Genomic DNA, 23,600 nt, shown 5'->3' with positions numbered 1-23,600 from the left:
CTTCTTAATTACTATTCAGAACGTTCTGCTAGAAAGGGAGACTGGATTCGTTGCCAGCGTTGCAAGACATAGTTCTACGAACTCTGTGTCATTGGAGAAGGTGAAAAACAGTTTATCTGTTGTCGTTGTCGTTAAATACGAATGATGGAAGATGAATTAACCAATTACGGTTCTTTGCCTTAGACAGTGTTCTGAACAATTTTTTTTTTAGTGTAGGCCTACATTCAAAATGATAGCTATAGGCGAACCATATTTACAATTTATGTAGGCCTACTTCTTTTCATTCAAAACTAGCATATTTCAACTACCTTAGAAATCGCAATCTAACTATTAAATAGTTTATATATTATTTCTATAAGACTTGTTTATTTTGTTGGTTATTCATATTACCCCACTCGTTATTCAAATTGCCCCTCACATTTACGTTTTTCAAAATTTCGGCGGGGAAATTGAATACCCAAATTTCACAACGATGTATCTCAGATACTATCTTAAGAAAAATTGTTAAGTAATAGTAAGGTTCAAAGTTTTTGTTCACAATTTTATATTTGAATACCAATTACAGTTTCCGAGATATATGAGAAGATGTCTGAAATTATTCAAATTACCCCGCTGTACCCTATGAAAATACTTCGTTAATACCGAATTTTACTGCAATGAGTTTTACTTTAACCATAATAGATTATGAGAAATTAAGATAACAAAATTGGGGTTGCTGCGTGAGCATGCCATACCACCTCCTGGTACATATGATTTAATCGGTTACTTTGAAAGATTTTCGTTTGTTCCAGATTGTACAGTAATTTGTTTCGTCTGTACCGTCCTACATTATGATAAATTAACGGAACAAAACTGGGGCTCAGTTTAAACTGGTCGTCAAATCAGGACTTAATACGCAGAGCACACATGAATTTTGTAAGTCATATGAAAGCACTTATGTAGTACTGGATTCTAACACAATGACTTTTAGTTTAACCAAAATAATGATAAATTAAGAAAATAAAATTGGGGTCTGCGTGAATCTGGACCCTTCTCCACGTTGTACAAACGATTAAGTAGCCTCATTAGAAAGATATTCATTTATACCGGATTGTACCGTAATTTGATCTTTTTTACCGTCCTAAATTTTGGGAAATCAACATAACAAATTCAAGCACAATTCAAGCAGACACTCTAATCAAATTTTAAAGAAAACCGGGAACACATGAATTTCGAACATCATATGAAAGCACTTGGTTAGTATCAGATTGTTATACAATCCAATTTTGTTAATACATATTAAATTATGAGAAAATAAGAAATCAAAATTGGGATCTGCTTAAACCTGACTTCCTCATTACGTTTTACAAATGGTTAATTGTCTCACTTGAAAGACTTTTGTTTCTACGGATTGTACTATAATTTCTTTGCTTTTTACTATCTTAGATTATGAAAAATTGTCGAAAGAAACTGGGTCCGTAATTCAAGCACGCCCTCAAATTAGATATTGTTGCATGGGATACATTGCTTTTTATTGTTTTTTTATATAACATGAAAGTAGTTGTTTTTTATTTGATTGTACTGCAATTAGTCTTGTTGAACAACACTAGATTATGAGAAATAAATAAAAAAAACATTGCATACTGCGTTCACCTGCAAACCCACTACGTCATACAAACGATTTAATTGATTCATTTGAAAGGGATTATTTTATATCAGACTTTACATTAACTTGTTTCGTTTGTACCATTTTGACTATGAGAAATTAACAGGGGACAGTAGGGGAACAGTTCAAACCAAGTTACAAATCGGGTATTAAAAACGAGATACCGACTATTTCTGTATATTATATGAAAGTAATTAATTTTTATCAATTTAGTCTGCAACGAGTTTTGTTTGAACCACACCAGAATACGAGAAATTGAAACACGCAAGATAGAGAATGAGTGAACCTGCCTCCTCCCCAAACCGCAGGTACGTGATACAAACGATTTAATTGATTCATTGAACGACTTTAGATTTAATCTGATTGTACCGTAGTTTGGTTTCCTTGTACCTTGTTACATTTTGAGGAATTAACGTATAAGCTTATGGGAAACTAATAAAACAAAACTCAGGCCGTTATTTTTAAAGTAATGTACGCCAATTTGGCCCGTACACATTTTAAATTCGAATCAATACGCGACCAAACACTGGTTCCAAATATGTTCCAATTTATACCACCAAACTTAGAATTTGTAGCCTAACTAATTTTCAGAAAATTGGATTTTTGATAGTGGCCAAGCTCGGCGTCAAGCTGTCGCGCACAACACTTATTTTCTGTCCAATTCGAATCGAAACGGTACCAAGAAATGTTGGTATCCCATATGCACCAATTTGTACCACCAAAATTAGCATTTGTACTCTCACCAATTACAGGAAATATAAATTTCTGGTGCGGTTTCAAACTAGCCTGCACATTTTGTTTTCAACTCGAATAAAATGGTACGAAAAAATATACCCAATATGTAGCAATTTGTACCACCAACATTAGAATTTTTAGCCCCCGCCATTCACTAGAAATTTGAATTTTTATTTCGGTTAAAACTGGCCTGCACAACATATTTTTCTTTCCAATTCGAATGAAAATGATACCGTTAATTTATATCCAATGTGTACTAATTTGTACCACCAAAATTAGAATTTGTACCGCCACCAACTTCGAAAAAGTTGATTTTCTGTTGGCTTCCTAGCTGGAACGCACAACACTTCTTTTATTCCAACTTGAATCAAAGCGGTACCAACAATTTGTACTCTATATGTACCAATTTGTACCACCAACATTAGAATTTTTTCCCCACCTATTTCGAGAAATATGCATTTTTAATGACGTGTCTAACTGGCCCTCGCAACTGTGTTTTTATTCGAATTCGAATCAAAACGGCTAAAAAAGCTTTTACCCTACACGTACTAATTTGTTTCACAAAATTACAATTTGTACCAGCCCCAACTTTAAGAAGTTTGAATTTTTGATGGTGGGTCAGGTTTGCCCGCACAACGTATTTTTATTTCTAATTCGAATCAAAACGGTACCAAAAATTTGTACCCAATTTGCACCACCAAAATTAGAATTTTGTACTCCCACAAATTTCAAGAAACATGGATTTTTGATGGCAGGTCAATCTTTCTCGCACAACTCTTTTATCTTTGCGATTAAGACCAAAACGAAAAAAAAACATTATACACAATATGTACCAATCTGTATTGCCCCAATTAGAACTTTCACCCCACCAATTTTGAGAAGTTTGAATTTTTGTTGGCGGGACAAATTGGCTCATACAACAAGATTTTTTTTGTTTCCAATTCGAATCAGTAGAGTATCTAGTATTTGTACCCAATATCCACAAATTTGTGCCGCAAAAATTAGAATTTGTACCCCTCACTAATTTCGAGAAATTATAAATTTTCATGGCTCGAGAAACTGGCCCGGGTAACTTATCTTTCTTTCAAAATCAAAAAAGCTACCAAAATTGGATCCAATATATACTAATTTCTACATTCAATATTAGAACTTCTATCCCAACGAATTTCGACAAATTTGAATTTTTATATTTGGCCGGCATAACTAAGTTTTCATATCAGTTCGAATTGAAACTTTACTAAAAATATGTACACGATATGTATCAATTTGTACCGCCGTTTTGTTTTGAATTGGAAAGAAAAATAAGCAATCTGGGACAGTTTCACCCAAGACCAAACATAGTGATTTCTCTAAACTTATGGGGGGACAAATTGTAATTGTGCCGGTAGAAGTTGGTACATTTTGGGTTCAAATTTTGGTCTGGCTTTGATTCGAATTGGAAACAAAAATAACTATGCGGAAAGTTTGACTTGAATCAAAAATTCGTATTACTCGTAATTAGTGGGTGTACAAATTCTAATTTTGGTGGCACAAGTTAGTACATAACGGATAGAAATTTTCGGTTCCTTTGATTCTAATTGGAAACAAAAATGAGTTGTGCGTGCAAGCTTGACGCACCAACTAAAATTCAAATTTCCCAATATTGGTTTGATACAAATTATAATTTGTCTGATACAAATTGGTACATATTTAGTACAAATTTTTGGAACCGTTTTGATTCGAATTGAGAAGAAAAATTAGTTGTACAGGCCACATTGATCCACCACCATAAATTCAGATTTTTCGAAATTTTTTGGGGAATATATTCTAATTTTGGTGGTACAAATTCGTACATATTAAGTACAAATATTTGGTAACGTTTTCCGATTCGAATTGGAAAGTAAAATAAGTTATGCGGGACAGATTCCCCCTCAATGAAAAATTATAATTACTCGAAATTAGTGGGATACAAATTTTTAATTTGGTGATATAAACTGGTACAAGTTAGGTATAAAGTTTGATTAAAGTTTTGATTCGAGTTCAAAGGATTAAAGTTTGTGCGGCCAGACTAATCTGCTATTAGAAATTCAATTTTCTCGGAATTGGAGGCGTTCTAATTCTAATGTTGGTGGTACAAATTGGTACATATCGTGTTTAAGTTTTTGGTACCGTTTTCATTTTATTTGGAAAGAAAAATGAGTTATGTTGGCCAGTTTCATCTGCCATAAAAAAGTTGTAATTTATCGAAATTAGTGAAGGTACAAATTCTAATTTTGGTGGTACAAATTGATACAAATTCGGTACCAATATTGTGAACCGTTTTCATTCGAATTTGAAATCTGTGCGAGCAGCTTGTCGGACATAACTATAAAGATAACTGCCTGAGTTTTGTTTAAATATTTTCCAGTTAATTCCTTATAATGTAGAAATGTACAAGCAAAACAAATACAATCAGACACAATCTAAAATCGTTCAATGAGTCAATTAAATCGTTTGTACGACGTGCCTGCGGTGGGAAAAGTGGGCTGGTTCACTTATTCTCTACTTTGTTTGCTTTAATTTCTCATGATCTAGTATGGTTCAAACAAAACTCATTGCAGTTCAATTTGGTAAAAATTAATTACTTTCATGTGATATACAGAAACCATCAGAATTGCGTGTTTTAACACCGGATTTGAAAGATGGTTTGAACTGTACACCTACTGTCCTCTCTCAATTTCTCAGCCGATTAAATTGTTAGTACAGGGAGGTGAAAGGAGGGCAGGTTTACGCAGCCTAAATTTTGATGAACGAATTATCACAATCTATAATAGTTAAACTAAAATTCATTATGGTACAATACGGTATTAACCAACTACTATCAAACAATATATAAAAGTCATATGTACCTGGTATATTAAGGCAAGATTTGACGGTCTGTTTGAACTTGGCCCCGTTAATTTATCATGATGTATAAATGTACAAATGAAACAAGATACCGTACAATCTGGTACAAACTATTTTTTTAAAATGAGCCGAATAAATTGTTTGTACCGTTAGGTAAAGGGGGGCATTTTCACGCAGAGACCCCAAATTTTGCTTGTTGATTTATCATAACCTATTACGGTTAACCCTTTAGGACCCAGGTGACCAAAACGGCACACGGGTGTGTCACTTTTTTAATCCGCTCCTGTAGGGACACTAATTACGATATCGGGATAATTTCTTTCTGGCTAAATACGGTTGATTTTTTCCCCATTTATCCCTGTACCTTCTTCCGAAGAAGAGAGATCTCCTTAAGACTTTTCAAAGAAGTACCTCGGATAGACACCTAATCATTAACATCAATTGGACCGGCCCGCAAGCAGTGTTGCCAACTAGGGAAATTAAGTTTTTTCCTAAATTTGGGTAAAAATTCGAAATTTTGAAAATGTTTTTTTATAAATCCGTAGCTATACGTCGGAACGCAAGTCAAGTTACGAAAGTCAAACATTCGTCCATACTGAACAAAAGTGGTACAGATCGTTACAATATGATAGAGTGGCACGAAATATTCGTATTTAAGTTCTAACCCTTGATTTTTCTAGTTTTGCCAACTTTTCTGTTTACCATATTCTATATTTTGTAATTAAAAGCTTTGTTTCTTTAATATCGCTATGAAACTTGTAGCATATTTTAGTGGTGTACCAGTGTTTATTTCAAGAGAGTTTACGTCTTTCGGTGGCAGTGTTTCCGAAAACAGAAAATTTTAATTCCCTATCTTAGGGTTAAAATTCGGAAATATCAATTCTTCTCTTGTTAGCTACAACTCTCTGCTGTTCGCCACACGGGAACAACTTTGAGAGTATCTGAAAGCTGCGTCTTTGCCCTAGACAATGCACCACAGAAAATCTCACTTCAGTAATCAGAGAAACTAGAGTTAAAGTTTACAGTAGACATTGTCTTTAAGTGGAAACTTAATTTTGATTCTTTTCAGGTGGAATGAGATATATGTTTTGATGACCTGCTTACTCTATTAGATATCGTTACGATACTCGTAAGATATATTAGCAGGTACTAAGGTTTATTTTAAGACAGTTTGTGTCTGTCTGGTAGAAATGTTTCCAGTTACAGAAAATTTTAATTCCCTATTTTAGGTTTTAAAAATTGGAAAATTTCCCTCTTTCCATCTATTATTTCCCTCTTGCTGACTACATTGGAAACCCATACCACTATCTGAAAGCCTTCTTCTTCTACAGAACGCACTATAAAAATTTTCAATAGTTTAATTAGGGAAGCTGTAGCTCCTGGATATCTGTTGATTTTTGCTTGCGAGGTGTAAAAAGTGCCAAAATTTCATGTGTATGATGAGAGAGAATTTTATCTTTGTCTCTTTTTATGGCACCTAGCGACTTCAAGTTTTCATTTTACGTTGCAAACGCACCCGAGATTTTTAAAGGTGTCTTCGACTCATGAGGCAACAGCCATGGCTGGATCATCTCATGTGGCTACAAAGGATCTTGACATTCGGTTAGGGAATTATTTGTAAATTGTTGCTCTACATTTTCCTCAATAACTTACCTTCCCTTGGCAACACTGCAATGTACCTTACACCACAAAACAGCCACATATCTCATCTAAAACACACAGCATTAACCATATCAATCGGGTAAAGAGTTTTTGAGCAATAAGTAATTAATTGAAAATGTAGAAGAACGCCAAAGATTTCTTGTGTCTCAAAGGGTTAAACTAAAACTGATTGTGCTACAATCCGATACTAAGTACTTTCATCTGTTATACAAACCTCATGTGTACCCTGTGTACTAAATACTGATTTTACTGTCTGCTTGAACTTTGCCCCATTTTGTTTCGTTAATTTATCATAATCTAGGACGGTACAAACGACAAAAAGTGTGGTACGATCAGGTACTAACGACAATCTTTCAAATTAGCCGATTAAATCGTTTGTGCCGGGAGGTGAAGAGGAGAGGTTCACACAGCCCCAATTTTGTTTTCTAAATTTATCATAAACTACTATGGTTAAATTAAAACTCATTGAGGTACAATCCAGTACTAACAAAGTACTTTATAATGGTATACAAGCCATATGCACCCGGTGCATTAAGTCCTTATTTGGCTATCTGTTTGAACTGGGCACCCATTTTGTTCCGCTAATTTATCATAACCTATGACGGTAAAAATAAAACAAACTACAGTACAATCTGGTACAAACGAAAATCTTTCAAATGAACCGATTAAATTGTGTGTAACGGTACGTGAGGCCTTCAGGTTCACAAAAGATGTGGCGTGGGTCAATTAAAACTTGATCAACGACCCACTGACTCACCACTCACTGTGACCCACTCTGAACAACCACCCACCACGAAACACTATGACCCATCACCCACCATGAACCACTCTTACCTGCTGTGACCTACTCTAATACACCAAAGTCCATCGTCAGAAACTCTCACAAATGATACGTGGAATCTTCTCTACCAACTAAAGAGTTTACACCTGTAATAAAACAAGGCTGTGAAGTAATCACTAATCGGAGTTTGAATTTCTACGGTCAATCGCTCTGTTACAATAACGATGGATCTGGTCTTTACGATGTAAAATGGTAAAGTGTTTGTCATAAGCCAAACTACGGTGAATTTCAATTAAATTATCATAGTATAATTATTTTGTTGTTGAATTATCGATATTTTTAGTGTAAAAAATAATGAGATTTGAAACTTAAATCAAGGTACGTAGACCAATGTAAAGGAAAAAATGTGTACAATTTTCCATGTAAACATGAGTACAATCCAAACTTAAGATGTCCGTGTATTTAAGCTTACAGTACAAATTAGGGTATGTGCTATAATGAAAGTGATATGATAACCTCCCAGTTTGGATTAAGAACAAATTATATTTTTTTTAAAATCAATTCATTTGACTTTCCTATTTGGTCGTGTTGATCACGCACATATAGTTACATTCAACTTTTTATGTAATAATTTGTTTCAGTGATTCATAAACGTATTTTTCCAGTAGTTAGCACCTCTAAAAATTTACATACTGTGTGCTTAGAAAGCCTAGTAGTAGTATAATTCCTATTGCTATTATTACAGTTACAAATATCAATATTCTAAAGTGCCTGGAGTTCTTTTTTCACTTAGATATAATCATTTCAGGCAAGTAGACAGAAACAAATGGAAAAGGAAGGGAAATGAAATCTTTGAAAGTAAAACGTAGACAAATTCACCGGTGTTCAGAATATACTGTCTACAATGCAGTGAGTAGAGTGGGTCGATAGGTGAGAGTGAGTCGGTGGGTCGCAGTGGGTCATGGTGGATGGTGGGCCACAGTGGGTCACATGTTGTTGACCCACGACTTACTGACCCACTCCAACTCTAGTTCACGCAACCCCTCATTTTTTTATCCTTATTTATCACAATCTATTATGGTTAAACAAAAACTCTTTGCGGTAAAATTGGGTACTAGCCAAGTACTTTCATCTGACATACAGAAGTCGTGTATATCCGGTGTATTAAGTCCTGGTTTTACGACCGTTTTGAACTGGGATCCATTTTGTTCCGTTAATTTATCATAATTTAGGACGGCACAAACAAAACAAACTGCGGTGCAATCCGGTACAAGCGAAAGTCTTTCAAATGAGCTTATTGAATCGGTTGGATGCCAGATTCACTTAGCTCCAATTTTGTTTTCTTAATTTTGCCATAATCTGTTATGGTTAAACTAAAACTCAGTGTTGTACAATCTGGTACTAAACAAGAACTTTCATATGATACACAAAAGTAATATGTACCTGGTGTATTTAGCCCTGATTTGACGACCTGTTTGATCTGAGCCCCCATTCTGTTCCGTTAATTTTTCATAATATAATACAGTACAAATGAAACAAATTACTGTACAATCCGGTACAAACCAAAGTATTTCAGATGAGCCAATGAAATCGACCCTAGGATATTGTGGGGGCTGCGTGAACCTGCCCCCACTTTGTTTTGTTAATTTCTGATATTGCAGTAGCCTACAGTACAAACAAAAATAATTGCAGTACGAACTGGTACACACGAAGTACTTTTTGTTGATATGCGGAAATCGTTTGTATCAAGAGGTGGCGGGGCCAGGTTTACAAGGGTGCTATTCACGGTGATCTAGCGTGAGCTACAATCAACACATCGTGAGCTATAGTCATTGAAATTCGGTAAATATGCTAATGAGACCATGGAAAAGCGAGTTATGCTGTGAAAAGATATTGGTTCTATATTACGCCACCAAATGAAATGTGGCCCTGTTTAGGGTGTAACACACGCGAGCTCGGACCTAGTCTCAATCTCGTGAACAGTATAGCTATCGATAAGAGAGACAGTGCACTGTTAGTAAAATTGATCTATCAGAATTGTAGCAATTACAATGCAGTATTGAGGAGATATCGGAGTCTGAATGGAATGAAAACAGGACCGCTATCAATATTTAAAGAAGATTTTACTGAAATTCTAGACGAGTGTATGTTGTTTGTGGCGCCAGGAAGATCAAGACGACCCATTGAGACGAGGTTGTTGGCGAGATTGCTGCAGCTGTTGTGAATCACACAGCTCGAGCTCCATATTTTGCTACCATTCCTCGGGCAGTGCCACGAGAATCGGCCATCCCATGGATAAGATGTAACCGTAAGGTATCCTGTGGACTGATGAGACTTATCTCACCAGAAAGGGCAGTGAACACGCCAAACTGCCGGGTATGCTGTTCTGATAATTCCCATGTGGTACGGGAACATCCATTACCCTCTGCTTTCGTGACTGTGTGGTGTGGGTTCACAGGAACTTTCATTATTGGTCCGGTTTTCTTTGAGCAGATGACACACCGAGGAGTTTTTACATGTACCGTGGCATCAGTACATTATAGGATCCTTTCAGTACGACATGTGTTTCCTGCGTTACAGGTACAAAACTTTGGAGACGATTTTTCATGCAAGACGGGCAACACAACACATCGATCACTAAGTGAAAGATCTGTTTCGTGTTACCTTCACTTCTGATCGCATCATTTCCCGTTGTTTTCTAGCGTGACCAGCAATGTTCCCTGATCTACATTCGTAGTCTTCTGGCTGTGAGGATATTTAAAAACTTGGGACTACCAGGAAAATCGGAAACTCGGGACTCGGGACTACCCAGCATAAACCGACATGTCGTAACAATTCCGCCGGAACTGCTGCGAGTAACTGCGGCGCACGCAATTTTGCGGATAGAACATGTCGTTCATGTGTTTGGGGCCATGTGAAGCATTTTATGTAAATTGATCACTCTCACCACAAATGTTATTAAAGTTATTATCATGATATCTTTTCTTACCACTGAATGGAAATAAAGTTTTACATTTTATTACCCTCACGTTATTCCTAAATTTGTTACCTTTGCATAATGTGTTGCAATCACCTGCCCTTGACTTTGTTTGCATTACATTTATCTCACACGTTTGACCTCTTTGACCTAGACAATAGTCTTAGTCATACATTCAAGACAATTTCCATGTACTTATTAACTGTACAGTGCCACATTTTCATCTGGTGGTGCAAAGGAAAACTGATATTTTTTTAGCATAACTCGCTTACTCATGGTCTCATTAGTATATATATTCCAAATTTCAATGTAATACGTTGATTACAGCTTCCGTTGCACCGCCGGGAAAAGCGGCACTTATATTATAATTACCCTGTACAAGGTATCTTTTAAAACTTTAAAAATACTTCCATCTCCTTTAGCCTAACCAGCATAAACGTGGGACGTAAATCTCAAAGATTTCATTTGAAAAAAATACTGAATTGTAATCTTAGTAACATCAACTTGCACCCTCAATAACTACTGTTAAATAACACTATCAAAAATTTAGAATTTAAAATACTGTTTCCTTGAAACGTAACTTATTTTTAGTTCAATTGTTGCAGATAAATAGGCTTACAATGAATTTGTGGGCACATATTACATTATAGGATCCTTTCAGTACGACATGTGTTTCCTGCGTTATTAAAGTTATTATCATGATATCTTTTCTTACCACTGAATGGAAATACAGTTATGTATTGATGTTTGATATTGTTAATATTACACTTAGTGTTTAACATGGATTATTTAATTTCAGAAAGCCTTTACAGAAAAGGATATTCATCGTTACAAAGGACACCATGTAAAGATTATATAAAGTGTACTAGAAATTGGATAAGGCATTAAAACAAATATCAACTTTACACTTAATCTACCTCGTAGAAGACAACGAAATTGAACACCGTACTAAACCTTTTTCCTGGTACAATAATTTTAAATATTACTTTTCACTACTACTTATAAAGCACAATATATTTCACATTATTATAATGGTATTTTGAACACATTAACACAAGAAACTTACATCTAATATCAAAAGTATATTTTCCTGTAAACATCGGAAGTAAATTTAATGTCAGCTGAATTACAAGATTATGTTTTTTTCACAAAGATATGCACCAGCAAAAAATGTCATACAATCATAAATAGCACCAAAAGCGCAAATGTCTTTGGTTTGAGATGGACAAAATCCTATCTGTCCGATATGCACTTTTACTTAGGATCTTCAGTTCGTTTTATTATTCCGTTGTCAATTTTATATGTTTGTCACTAATCCTGTTTTAGCAAAATGTCCTAAATGTAGTAGTATAAGTTATAGACTTATTTCGATTTCGTGCTGAGAAAATATTTTCTCATCTTTCAAGTAAGTTTCTCGCAACTACAAGGAGCGACAAATTTATTGCAGGAATTAGTATATCTTTATCTTTTATGCACAAATATGTTAATATTTTTAAGTCTCCCAGTCTAGCAATATGATCCTTAATGCTTAAGCTTCATTTGGATTTATTTTCAGAGATTCTCTGCACTCCGATTTCCAAATTTAACCATTTGCATTTTCAACTTGGCTAAAAGGGAATATAACATTCGCTTTGGATCGTTCTAAGATATCAAACCTCTTAGAACTAAAAAGAATAAACAGAAAAGTAACATCCTCAATCAAAGACACCTTTAAGAAAATAGGTGCCTAATACAAATTATCATGTTTATGCATACTTTCTTTAATGAGACAAAATACTTGACATCAATACAAATAGAAACTAAAATGCTTCAACAAATAGAAACATAGTTTGCCACGAAGGCGGTGTGTTAGAAAATTTATAACGTAATTTAAGATTTGTAAGCTTAGTAGTAGAATCGAAAACAAATACCATATTTTGTTTGCCTTTAACAGACAAACAATGATTGCTGAATACTTTTCCATGTGGTGCACAATGAATAAATTGTACTTCCAGATAACAAAAAATGTTGCATCTGCAAGAAGTGATCCGGCCCTTTGCCACAAATCTTTGAAAGATAGAGGAATATTCTTGTAATTTTCGCATGAAATTTAAAACAAATCCGCGCCTAAGAATGGAATATTTTCCCACCTTGTGTGTACGTGGTACTGCACTAATAGGTTGGTTTAATCCCTACTGATTGTAGTTATTCCAGGCCTTAAGACAGTACAAAATTCATGAAACTTTTTTATTAAACATTTACAAAAATTAGAGAAATGCAATGATTTCTGGAAACTGTTGGTGCTTTATATTGAACCAGTGATTTATTTGAAGAGTACAGTGAGTAATTATACGAGGGATACAGAACATCTCCGTGTTCGGTAAACATATACATAGTTGACTTGTTAAGTTGAATTCGTTTTGTGCTATGTCAGCACTTTGTTTTTCAGAACGAAATATCAACTAATTTCGTATCCCGAAAAGGTGATACTGTCATGATATCTTCAGCTTCTGAAGAAGATTCTTTGCAAATGTATATTTCATCAAGAGAAGGCACCATACTTTATATCCTAGTTCAAATCAATAGAAAAATATCAATTCGTTGGTTGGACAGCGGACGGTAGACCTCAGTCTCGTCTTTGGTTTCCATGATCGCTGGGTAATATCGTACTTTTTTTTTACCTCAGGAAATAAATTCTCTTTAAACCAGACACTTAAATAATGATCCAGCGTAGCCCACAAACTGGAGAGCTGCAAACTGTAAGGGACCCAAAATCTTAAAATGTAAATTAAGTTCAATACGTTTTTAACAAAACATTTTGTATACAATGCAGTAATATACAGTATCTATTATTGTCAATATTGCTAACATTATGAATTAAATTCATGGGCTATTCCAGCAGCTGCTTTATTTTATAACGCTTATGAGTGCAGACGTTAAAAGAAAGGAACATGTCTCAGAAGAACACCTGCTCAGAAATTACTCTGTCTGACTTATGCATTTCTCTTTAGCTGAACTTAATTTTACCGGTAATATCAGTAACTGAAAAGAGTTAATTTTTGAAACTAGAAATTATCCGAAACATTTTTTTAAGAAATGCAATGACTCAGTGAAGGTGCAGTGCGTTAGCATTTCTAACTAGGGATGATTCCATACCGGGACTAACTACCTGGGTAAAGCCTATATATCGTGTGAAAGTTCTTGCCATGAGAACTACGATACCGTTTTCAAATCACGGGCAAACCACAACCTAACCCTATAAGGGGTCAGTCTGTTGATGTTTGTGACCCTATGTACGGCATATTCGACAGAAGTAAAAATGAATGTTACGATGCGCAATGCGTATGCGCCTGAGCCCATCATGCTCTTTCTTACCTCATTGCTAGAACGTGACTCGGACAAGAGTTTGATAATATCATTTGCACCCGACATGCTCATTTGATCAGTGTTGACAATGAGTTGTATATACAATGTGGCAGATAGTTCTGTACCACTGAATGTATATTCATTCAACGTGCCATAGACATCATTCGTCACTAGAGAAAATAGACTGTGGACTTATTCCTCTCTATTCCTCTCTCAAGTACCCCAGTTTGTCAGGGTTGCCAACTAATGATGAAAATGAGAATGTATAAATCAGGTTCCGTACTATAAGATGTTTATACACCCACCTCGGCAGAAACATCATTATAGCAATAGAGCGTTGATTGTGACCGTCTTTCAACCATTCTAGGCTGTCTATGTTGCCAACGAAGAGTAAACATCACAATGTTGCAAGTGGCGTGCGTGCCACTGAAGGAATATATAACAAATATGACATAACCCACATTTGACAATAAAAAATGTAGTATGAGTGTCTCAGTCTCACAAGCACCCCAGTTAAGCAGTATTGCCAACCAATGCGAAAATTCAAGAAAAAGAAGTCTACAGCATTGGCTAATATAATTACACTGTGACACATGCGCGGTTTTCTATTGTTTAACGTTGCTTATGTCACATTTGTTATATATTCGTTCAATTGCAAGCACGTCATTTGCAACATTGTGGTGTTTGCACTTCATTTGCAACACTGACAATCTAGAATGGTTGGGAGATGATCAATGGTCATGCTATGGTCTTGTGTGATGTTTCTGCAAGCTTGATATATGAACATCTCATCGTAGGAACCTGTTTTACAACTTCTCATTTTTACAATTGGTTGGCAACACTGACCAACTGGGGTACTTGATAGAGGAATATGCCCAAAGTATGTTTTCTCTAGTGATGAATGATGTTTATAGCACGTTACATGGATATACATTAAGTGGTAGAGAAACCATCTGCATCATTGTATTTACAATTCGTTGGCAACACTGACCAAAGGGAACGTCTGGGTGCAAAGTGACATTATCAAACTCTTGCCCGAATCACGTTCTATCAATAACCCGAAAAGGGACATAATAGGGTAAGGCACTTACTGGGGTAAGGCACTTACTAATGCGTCTTAATATTTATTTTTAATTCTGTCGAATATGTCATACATATTGTCACAAGCACTAACAAACGCCCCTTATAGGGGCAAGTTGTGGGTTTGCTCGTGATTTGAAAACGGTTTCGTACTTAACATGGCAATACCTTTCAGACGATATATAGATTTTACCCTGGTACTAGGAATCATCCCTAGTAAGTACTGTAAATGCACACTGGATCTAGACTGCGTGTTAAAGATATCTAACCATGAAAGAAAGGCGATCAGGAAAATGTCGAAGTATGACAGATGTAGTGGATTGGCATTTTTCTGCTGCAAAGAAGTGTCGAACAATGAAAAATCATGAAAAATCATATGTTAGAAACAATGAAAAATCATGTATTTTCAAGAATTTGTTTTAAATCTGTTAATACTTCTAGCATATTTGAAATTCTGTTTTGCGTATGGTTCATCTATGTTTCTTACTATCTCCCATGAAATAATATGTAAGATATTTGACATCCTACTATCAGATACAGTATGGAACCATATAAAGTTTAGTCCAGTACTAAGAAGCAGGTTATAACCAGAAATTATTCAAAACTGTGGATGCATGAGTGAAACGCCATAAGCCTTCATATTTTTCAGCTAGTGGTATTTTCTTAAATTTATTATTTATCTATTTCCTATTTCCTATTTGTATAACCAAAAAATGGACGTTTTCAGAGTTCAAGTTGTAGAGTGCTAATTAACTTTTATACAAATCCCGGAAAACTGGGAAAACTGCTGAATCGATATGTTAGGTATACCTAAAAATATTTGAAGTTGTTAAAGTGATTAAAATGAACACTCTCAAGTATTTACAGCTTCATAAAATGTTATTCAGTTTCCCACAATTAGCTATAAATGGACAAAGCCGTATAGGTTAGAACAGAATAACTCATATAGGTAGGAGCATAGAGTAGATCATGTTTTAAATCGGTGTACAGTGGTGGTTTCCAATCTATAGTGATAAATTTCACAAGTCATTGTAGAATTGATATGTCCTTCTTGGCAGTTGCGACAATCGTCCAGTGCTCCGTATGTTCTTGTCGGTAATAAAATAATATAAGATATAATGGAGTCTTCGCTAAAGTTCGCGCCTTTGGTCCGAACTGTTATGGGTTCGAATACCGGTAGTAACACTTAAAAATGTAATAGATTGCATGCTATCCGTACTGACATCGCTTTTATTGATCTTTTCTCTTCCACACCAAGCAAATAACGGGTAGTACCTAACATAATGATCTCTTTTTCCATTCTCCGTACCTATATCTTTTTCCATTCATTTCTTATTCATATTCCACAGGTAGTACCATCGCCAAGGTACAACATTCTGGCTTTATTACGCTCCAACAGGGCCAAAGCTACTATAAGACTAGAAATCTAATTCTTAACCTAATCTAATAGTAACATGAAGAAGAAGTCTCCACTTCGCGCGGTCTACGAGTTACCCCAAGTCTTTAGTTACGCTATTGCCATAAAATAACCTTACTTAGACAATGCAATAAATGCAAGTGCATCAAGCTCAGTCAATCGCAATTGGCCTAAACGAATATGGCATTAATTTGATTATAGACTCGAGTTTATCTTACGCAAACTAAGTTCATAATGAACACCACTGATGAAGAACATATTTGATATGAAACCAAATTTATTAATCTTATCTTGCCAGGTATCGAAATATTCATTTACTTGAGCCGTAAATGTATGCAAATGGAATGATAATGTGTAACAAGCATATAACTCTCTGCCTCACACAGGCATGTCTTTAAATGACCAGCACGCCGCCATGCCTACATTCGGCACAATAGTTTTAAAAAATATATAATGTACCTTACAAAAATTGGGTTTTATAAAGTATGTATGACTAGTTTATATTATCATGGACTAAGTACTTCATTATTATTTTAATGGAAAGTTTCTTTAATTTAAAATATTTATACTAAAAATAAAACAAGATACATTAAGCTGAGTGATCTAGCCTTGGGTTTAAACCACAAATTAAAATGCAGATTTCTGCCCAAGCACCACATACTGAAACATAAATTATATAAAGTTTATCAACTAAGATTCTCCCCTTTTTCACTAACTATTTCTATGTTTGATGCAAAAAAAGAAGATCACCGCCGGCAAAAATGTTTCGGAATGACAACATCAACTTCCAGAATGCTACCCTTCATTGTATTTTACACTATAACACACAAAGTAATTAGAGGTAGAATTTTATAACTTAATAGGCGATAAACTGAACTTAAAGAAAGGAAATTTGGAAAATATTGTATAAGTACTCTTACATTAACTTAAATATTAGCATTTCAAGTGAATGAATTGATATTTTTTTAAAAATACTTTCCTGTTTAATATTTGTAACGTCATTTATTTTCAGGACTTCTTCCTGAAGCCATATACAACTTATTGTAATGCAGAAGAACATCCTCACGGACACATTGAAGTACATCAGTATTTAGACCAAAAAGGATATAATAATAAAGCAAACCAAGTTACCAATGTTAATATTAAAAATTAATTTCAGTGAAATTGTATGTGAAGACGTGAACATTTGATTTTAATTACTACTTTGTAGCCTAATAGAAAATAAAATAAATTCAGTGAGAATTCACAACATTTTGAATTCTAATATTTTTAGTCTAGAATATATATATATTTATTTTTCTGTAACCCTGCTAAATAATTCAACAATACCAAAAAAATCATACCTCTGACGCGTATGCCAAATGCGATTTTTAGACATAAGTTATGAACTATAATAAATCATCTGTTTTAGCACCAAATTTTTGTACACTCTTTTAAAGGAAACTAATATTTCTGATTAGTCCATAGGAATTCATAATTACTTATGTATAAGATAGAATGAAGTAATTCATAATTTTCTCCCCTCCTAATGCCCGTATTTAAATTTGTCCAATTAATGAAATCTCTTACATTGATTCTGTATACAGCAAAAATTTATGGTAATAATAAAATGCTGTGTTAATACAAGCCAGAAGTTCCAAGGTGAACTTAACCATGCTATTTCAACATCAAGGGCGTAGTTTACAAAGCCAAAGCTTAGCAGTACGAAACTAACACTATTATGATATTACAAAATGAGGTGAGAAAACGGAGGATCATTGAAATTAAAACAGTGTCACGGAGCACTTTCAATACCTTCACTGTTTTGTTTTTGACATCACAGGTCGCATGCTAAATGAAAGGCAAAAAAGGATACACTTTTTCTTTCAGGTTTAAGAGCTAATCATGTTTCTTGGTGTTGCACGCACCAAGGATAGAATATGTAACAAAAATATCTTCAATATTTATCACCACTCTTCTCTATATATTAATTATGAAAGTTGTTAAACAATAAGACAAATATCAGTAAATACCAGAATTTACCAACCTGGTTCAACACCGTCTTACACATACAACGAACAGTGAACAGTTTATCGACATCGTTTTAAGAACAAGTGCTATCAGAATCCATTTATTTTAAACCACTTGATGTGTGCATTAGTGAACAACATATTAGAGGAAGACTTGTTATATTCTTTTCTAGAGAAAACAATTCCTAAGCAAGTATTTACAGAATGATGAAAGGGAATACAGAATAATGTGATACATCTTTGACTAATCTTTTTCTACGAGTATTGGAATCTTAAAAAATAAGAAACTAATTATTTTCAGACAAATGTAAAACATCATTATGGCAAAATTGTATGAGTTTTGTGATAAAGAATTCCTATATTTAACTTTTATCCAAACCTCACATGTTGCAAGGAAGCACCTATAGTTTTTGATTAGAAGAATATAACGTCGAATGTTACATGAGATAATTCAAACTTACATGTGCGTATAACTTGTAAAGAATAAAGATTGCTTCAGAGTTATAAATTAAGATCGGTTGTAGAGGGCAAGCGTTTTCAGCAAGAAATCTTTGGTACGATTTTTTGCCATGTGTGTTATACGAAGACAACGTAATTTTCGTGAGTTCCTTCGTGGCTAAAGCCACGGCTCGATTCCCAGTCGGATCTCATGTGGTATATAGTGTGTGTGAGTGTGTGTGTATGTGTGTGTGTGTGTGTGTGTGTGTGTGTGTGTGTGTGTGTGTGTGTGTGTGTGTGTGTGTGTGTGTGTGTGTGTCATAGAGGAATAACGTATGAGATTATTAGTATTAATGGTGGAAGTTGAGAATTTATTTAAGAAATGCTGTAGTGAATAACCAGACGCACAACATACTAAATATAGAAAAAGTAATGCCCACAAAATTGAGATAAATCTAATTGAATACGTCTATTGTTACATGTATAAAATAAAAAATTGCGTTTTAGAAACCTTGTATGATATGATGTATACGGTGGAAGGCCGTAACTATCCAAATATTCATCAACCCCTGAGTTTGAAATATAAATGGCAACCCAATGTTCACCAGATTTATCACTAGAATCAGAGTTTATAATTATCTCTACATTAAATGTGAATAAGTGTCGTAATTGATTTGGAGCGTATACACCGATATAATGATCAATGGATAGATTTTGTTGTAATGGTTCATAACGTAGATGTGTATTTAAGATGCTTAATCAATATATAGTATTCTTTGGATATCAATTTCTAGTTCTGAAGATAACTCACTGTAAATAATGGCAGATACAAGAGATGCCAGCGCCTGGTTAAAATGAACCTCTAAACGTACACTTCCTTCACTTTGTGGGCTAGTTTGGAATGCTGCACTAACAATAGAATCGGAAGATAAATCAAATGCTTTGAAAGTATAAACCATTAGGATATTTGGCAGCAAAATATCATTATCTTGATTAGAATAATAAATACCAGACGCTGTATATACCGTAGAATATGTTTCCAGATACAGGTTATTATCCAAATCTGATTGTATTGGTTTGGACGGAACAGGCGTTTTGTCAACATATTATGTAAAGAAGCTCATACTGAAGTGCTTAAAATTAAAAGGATTTGGCCTTAAACTACCATTGAAATCAGCATTAGTAACGAAACCAATAATAATACGTTTAGGCACTATTCCAGAAAACAGATCTGGAAGTGTCGTACCCATAACACCCTGCGGTAAACTCTATGTTTTTACCAGCATCTTTGTTATAGGATATTTTACACTAAATTTAGGCTGATTCCCTAATATCTTAATTTGTGCTATTTTTACAACAAGCGATACGTCAAAACTTTTCAACATCAATATTGCATCTGTAATTCTAACAGCAACAGTTTCGCCCTTAGACAGATAGCCACATTGTCGGGAATCATCTTAATACGTAATTGTACACTATTCAATAGATTTATCTTGATTGAATATATCATCGTGAGTATATTGCAGTAATTCAAATGGTTGACTTAACTTTGTAAGAAGTTAATGTTGTTAAAACCCTAAATTACTATCGGATATACTATCAATATGACGTGCAGTCTGATTGAATCTTTAAACCACATTGCAGTCTGAAGATGTCTTGTTTTTGCATTATTGTTTATTAAATTTTCAAACAGGTACGAAAATAATTTCTGTGACACCAATTTCGGTGGCATTTTGTAACCAAATTTTGTAACATCTTGTTCTCTTTTACGTCCTTGCAGTGAATAGAAATCAGTTGAAGCTCAATTTTAGACTGATTAAAAATCAAAGAAATAACCGTAAATATTTAATTCTTTATAGCACAATATACCATTAGCTTGGGATTATGTTAAAAAGGCGCAAAAAACATAAGACAGTAATTGCAACATATCTTGCTTTAGATAAGTATAGCCTAAATAATTCATTTTAGAATACATACAAATTAAACAATTATTACTTTCGCCAAATTTAAATAAAATTTCGCTTGTTTTGTTAAAGTTATATTGAGCACAGAACGAACCACAAAGTATGCACCAAGAAATATTAAGTTGGTTATTGGAAACCACTTACGGTTATTTCAGCAGGAATTTCTAATTCCTATTTATGAGTTTCCCCATTATTATCATTAAAACTTAAATATCCTTAACAAACCAGATCTCAATAAATCAATCCTAGCCACACCAGTTTATTAAATTGTAGCCTAGTTTATTAAATTGTAGCCACCCCATGGGATTCTAAATTAATAATGTCTTTTTTGAACTTACATACTATTGGATGTGTTCGTGCTAATACGATAAATCTACGAAATTCTTACTTATCGAAATATACTGCGTCATTTTAATATATTATTTGGCAAATTGAAAACGCATAACGCAATGACTTAAAAATTTCACAGATTTACTTCGGTTAAGATGGTAAGCAGATGGTACCTATAAAACTTAAGTAACGTTACAACGTGAACTTTCGACGTTGGAAACTAATTGCTAATCTCTGTTTAAATATTTTATTGTGGACCTACCAAATGCACAACTAAACAACTTGAGCAGTACAATGAGAGATAGGAGACGGCAATAAGCAATTTTTAGAATAAAACTCAGGAAATACACACTTAATGAAAATGAAATGAGAGACGAGAAAAATAGATTACTTTATGTGAAAATCAGCTGGAAATGCGAAAACAACAATTTTTCCTTATATACTGTATTAACTAACGGCGGTTTTATACGATTTTAATCTTAGAATGAATGGTTTTCTTCCTTTCATTTTCCTGTCATCTGTGGAACTTTAGTATTCAAAATATATTTTTTTAAATAATTCTTAAGTGTTTGAAACAACTACGTTAGTGAAGACGGAGGCTTATTTCGTCATCAAATATAACAACTCTAATAGTACAAATTAAAATTATTGTGTGTCGAATTATGACAATTATCCTTATCTAGATAGCATCACACAGCATCACACTTTCATTTCCAGAATAGCATAAGACATATAGGCTTATAATGAATATTTACGCCATGAAGATTGCAAAATAACGAGAGGATGTATGCCTTCATTAAAAGTTTAGTAATACGGAGGAAATTTTGAAACTAAGCTTAGAACGACAATTTCTCTGAACGAAAGTGTGAATACTTAGTTCGGTAAATATCAAAAGGTTTACTGTAACTTCAAACTAAGACAGTAATGCTAAATATACATCTTTGAATATATTTTGACAACATATTTAGATTACTTGGTCAAAAATATATACAATCCTGTTCTTCTGGTAGCCAGAAGCTGCAAACACAAACTAATCTGTACACCACTACTTAACAAATCAAATGAAATTGCTCGTGATACCCAGATGTGACTTTGAGGTTCATTTTCAGCGAGAAGCCAATTCAAATAGAACTCAAATACTAAATATATTTATCAATTACTATCAATTATGGGACCTTAAACTAAACACCATTTACAACACACACATTAACCACTGGGAATGTTTATTATTTTTCTAATTTAATATATTTTCACACAATTAACAGAATATAAGAATTCCTACAATAATGTGGTAACAGTTTCAATATTCTGAAAATCTAAATCGAAAGTATAAACACGTTTAAATACCGCATTCCAATATTAACTACAAAACAGATTTAAATAGAGTTTCTATCGTGGCTGACTGTATAATTGGAACTCAAAAATTATACATTAATTACTTAGCAAATTAAAACTACTTTCTAGACTAACATGCACATTTTCCCCCGAGATATCTCACAAACACTCTAGTCATTGAATTACAGCTAATAAATATAAATAGATGTAATTTTATATTTTACTTCAGAGATTTGTAACCGATATGTGTTTAATATATCATATAACAAAGAAAGGTTTGTTTATAGACACTATCGAAAATGCTAACCTCAAACGGGTATAGTTAGGCACTCCTAAAGTTAGAAAAGTACAAGTATACATTCTTCAAACTTTCAATTCCAAACTTTGAGCTAATGAAACATAAAACCCAAAGCTATACATTACCATAGCTCAACACACCATTCCCAAAATTAGATAAGAATATCTATATACGTAAAATAAAAGCATTTAGGAATTCCAAAACTAAAGGGTTCAAAGGAACAAATGGCTGTATGCCAAAATATAAATCAAACAATTAAAGTAACACACGTCAACGACACTATATTTAGCTTTGACCTTTCACCTTCAGAATAGAGAGCTAAGGTAAACAGAATATTCTTGGAAATACACCTCTTCTGAAATTTAACCTTGAACTTGTTTTGAAAATACATACCTCTTGTGCTTATAAGTGGTACATTGCACGGATATTTGCTGTTAATTAAAAACGACTTCTCCAAGTAGTACTTTTATATTGTAAAACATAAACGACATTCTGGGAAATCAAATAACACGTTAAATACGGATTACAACAGTGGCACATTTTCGTTACTACATTAAGTTCGGGCGTATGTTGTATTTTTTATCTTGAATATTATCCTTCAAGGTCTATACGAAGCTAGTTTTCTTCGGATTCATTTGGTGTATTCTAATGATATGGAGGCTTACCTTATAAAAGTATTATGTTCGTTAGCAAGATAACCAATCATATTCAGAGCAACT

General features: G+C 34.0%; 1 long non-coding RNA gene across 3 annotated transcripts in view; it reads left to right on the top strand.

Moving 5' to 3' along the window:
* LOC145661996 (uncharacterized) overlaps window positions 1–23,600 on the top strand; it is a 190,124-nt gene that overhangs the window by 144,366 nt on the left and 22,158 nt on the right. Inside the window, exons 1-2 of one of the 3 annotated variants that reach the window (XR_014126938.1) lie at window positions 11,483–11,629; window positions 17,520–17,711. The exons of 1 other annotated variant lie outside the window; for it this stretch is intronic. This is a non-coding gene — a long non-coding RNA (uncharacterized LOC145661996). Of the gene's footprint in view, window positions 1–11,482; window positions 11,630–17,519; window positions 17,712–23,600 lie in introns of those variants that run through there. One more of the 3 variants, XR_014126935.1, reaches the window with a different exon arrangement.

This window comes from Thermobia domestica, chromosome 10 (assembly GCF_964235325.1).
Source record: "Thermobia domestica chromosome 10, izTheDome1.hap1.1, whole genome shotgun sequence".
Taxonomy (NCBI): domain Eukaryota; kingdom Metazoa; phylum Arthropoda; class Insecta; order Zygentoma; family Lepismatidae; genus Thermobia; species Thermobia domestica.
This window is presented reverse-complemented; position numbering and strand designations above follow the sequence as displayed.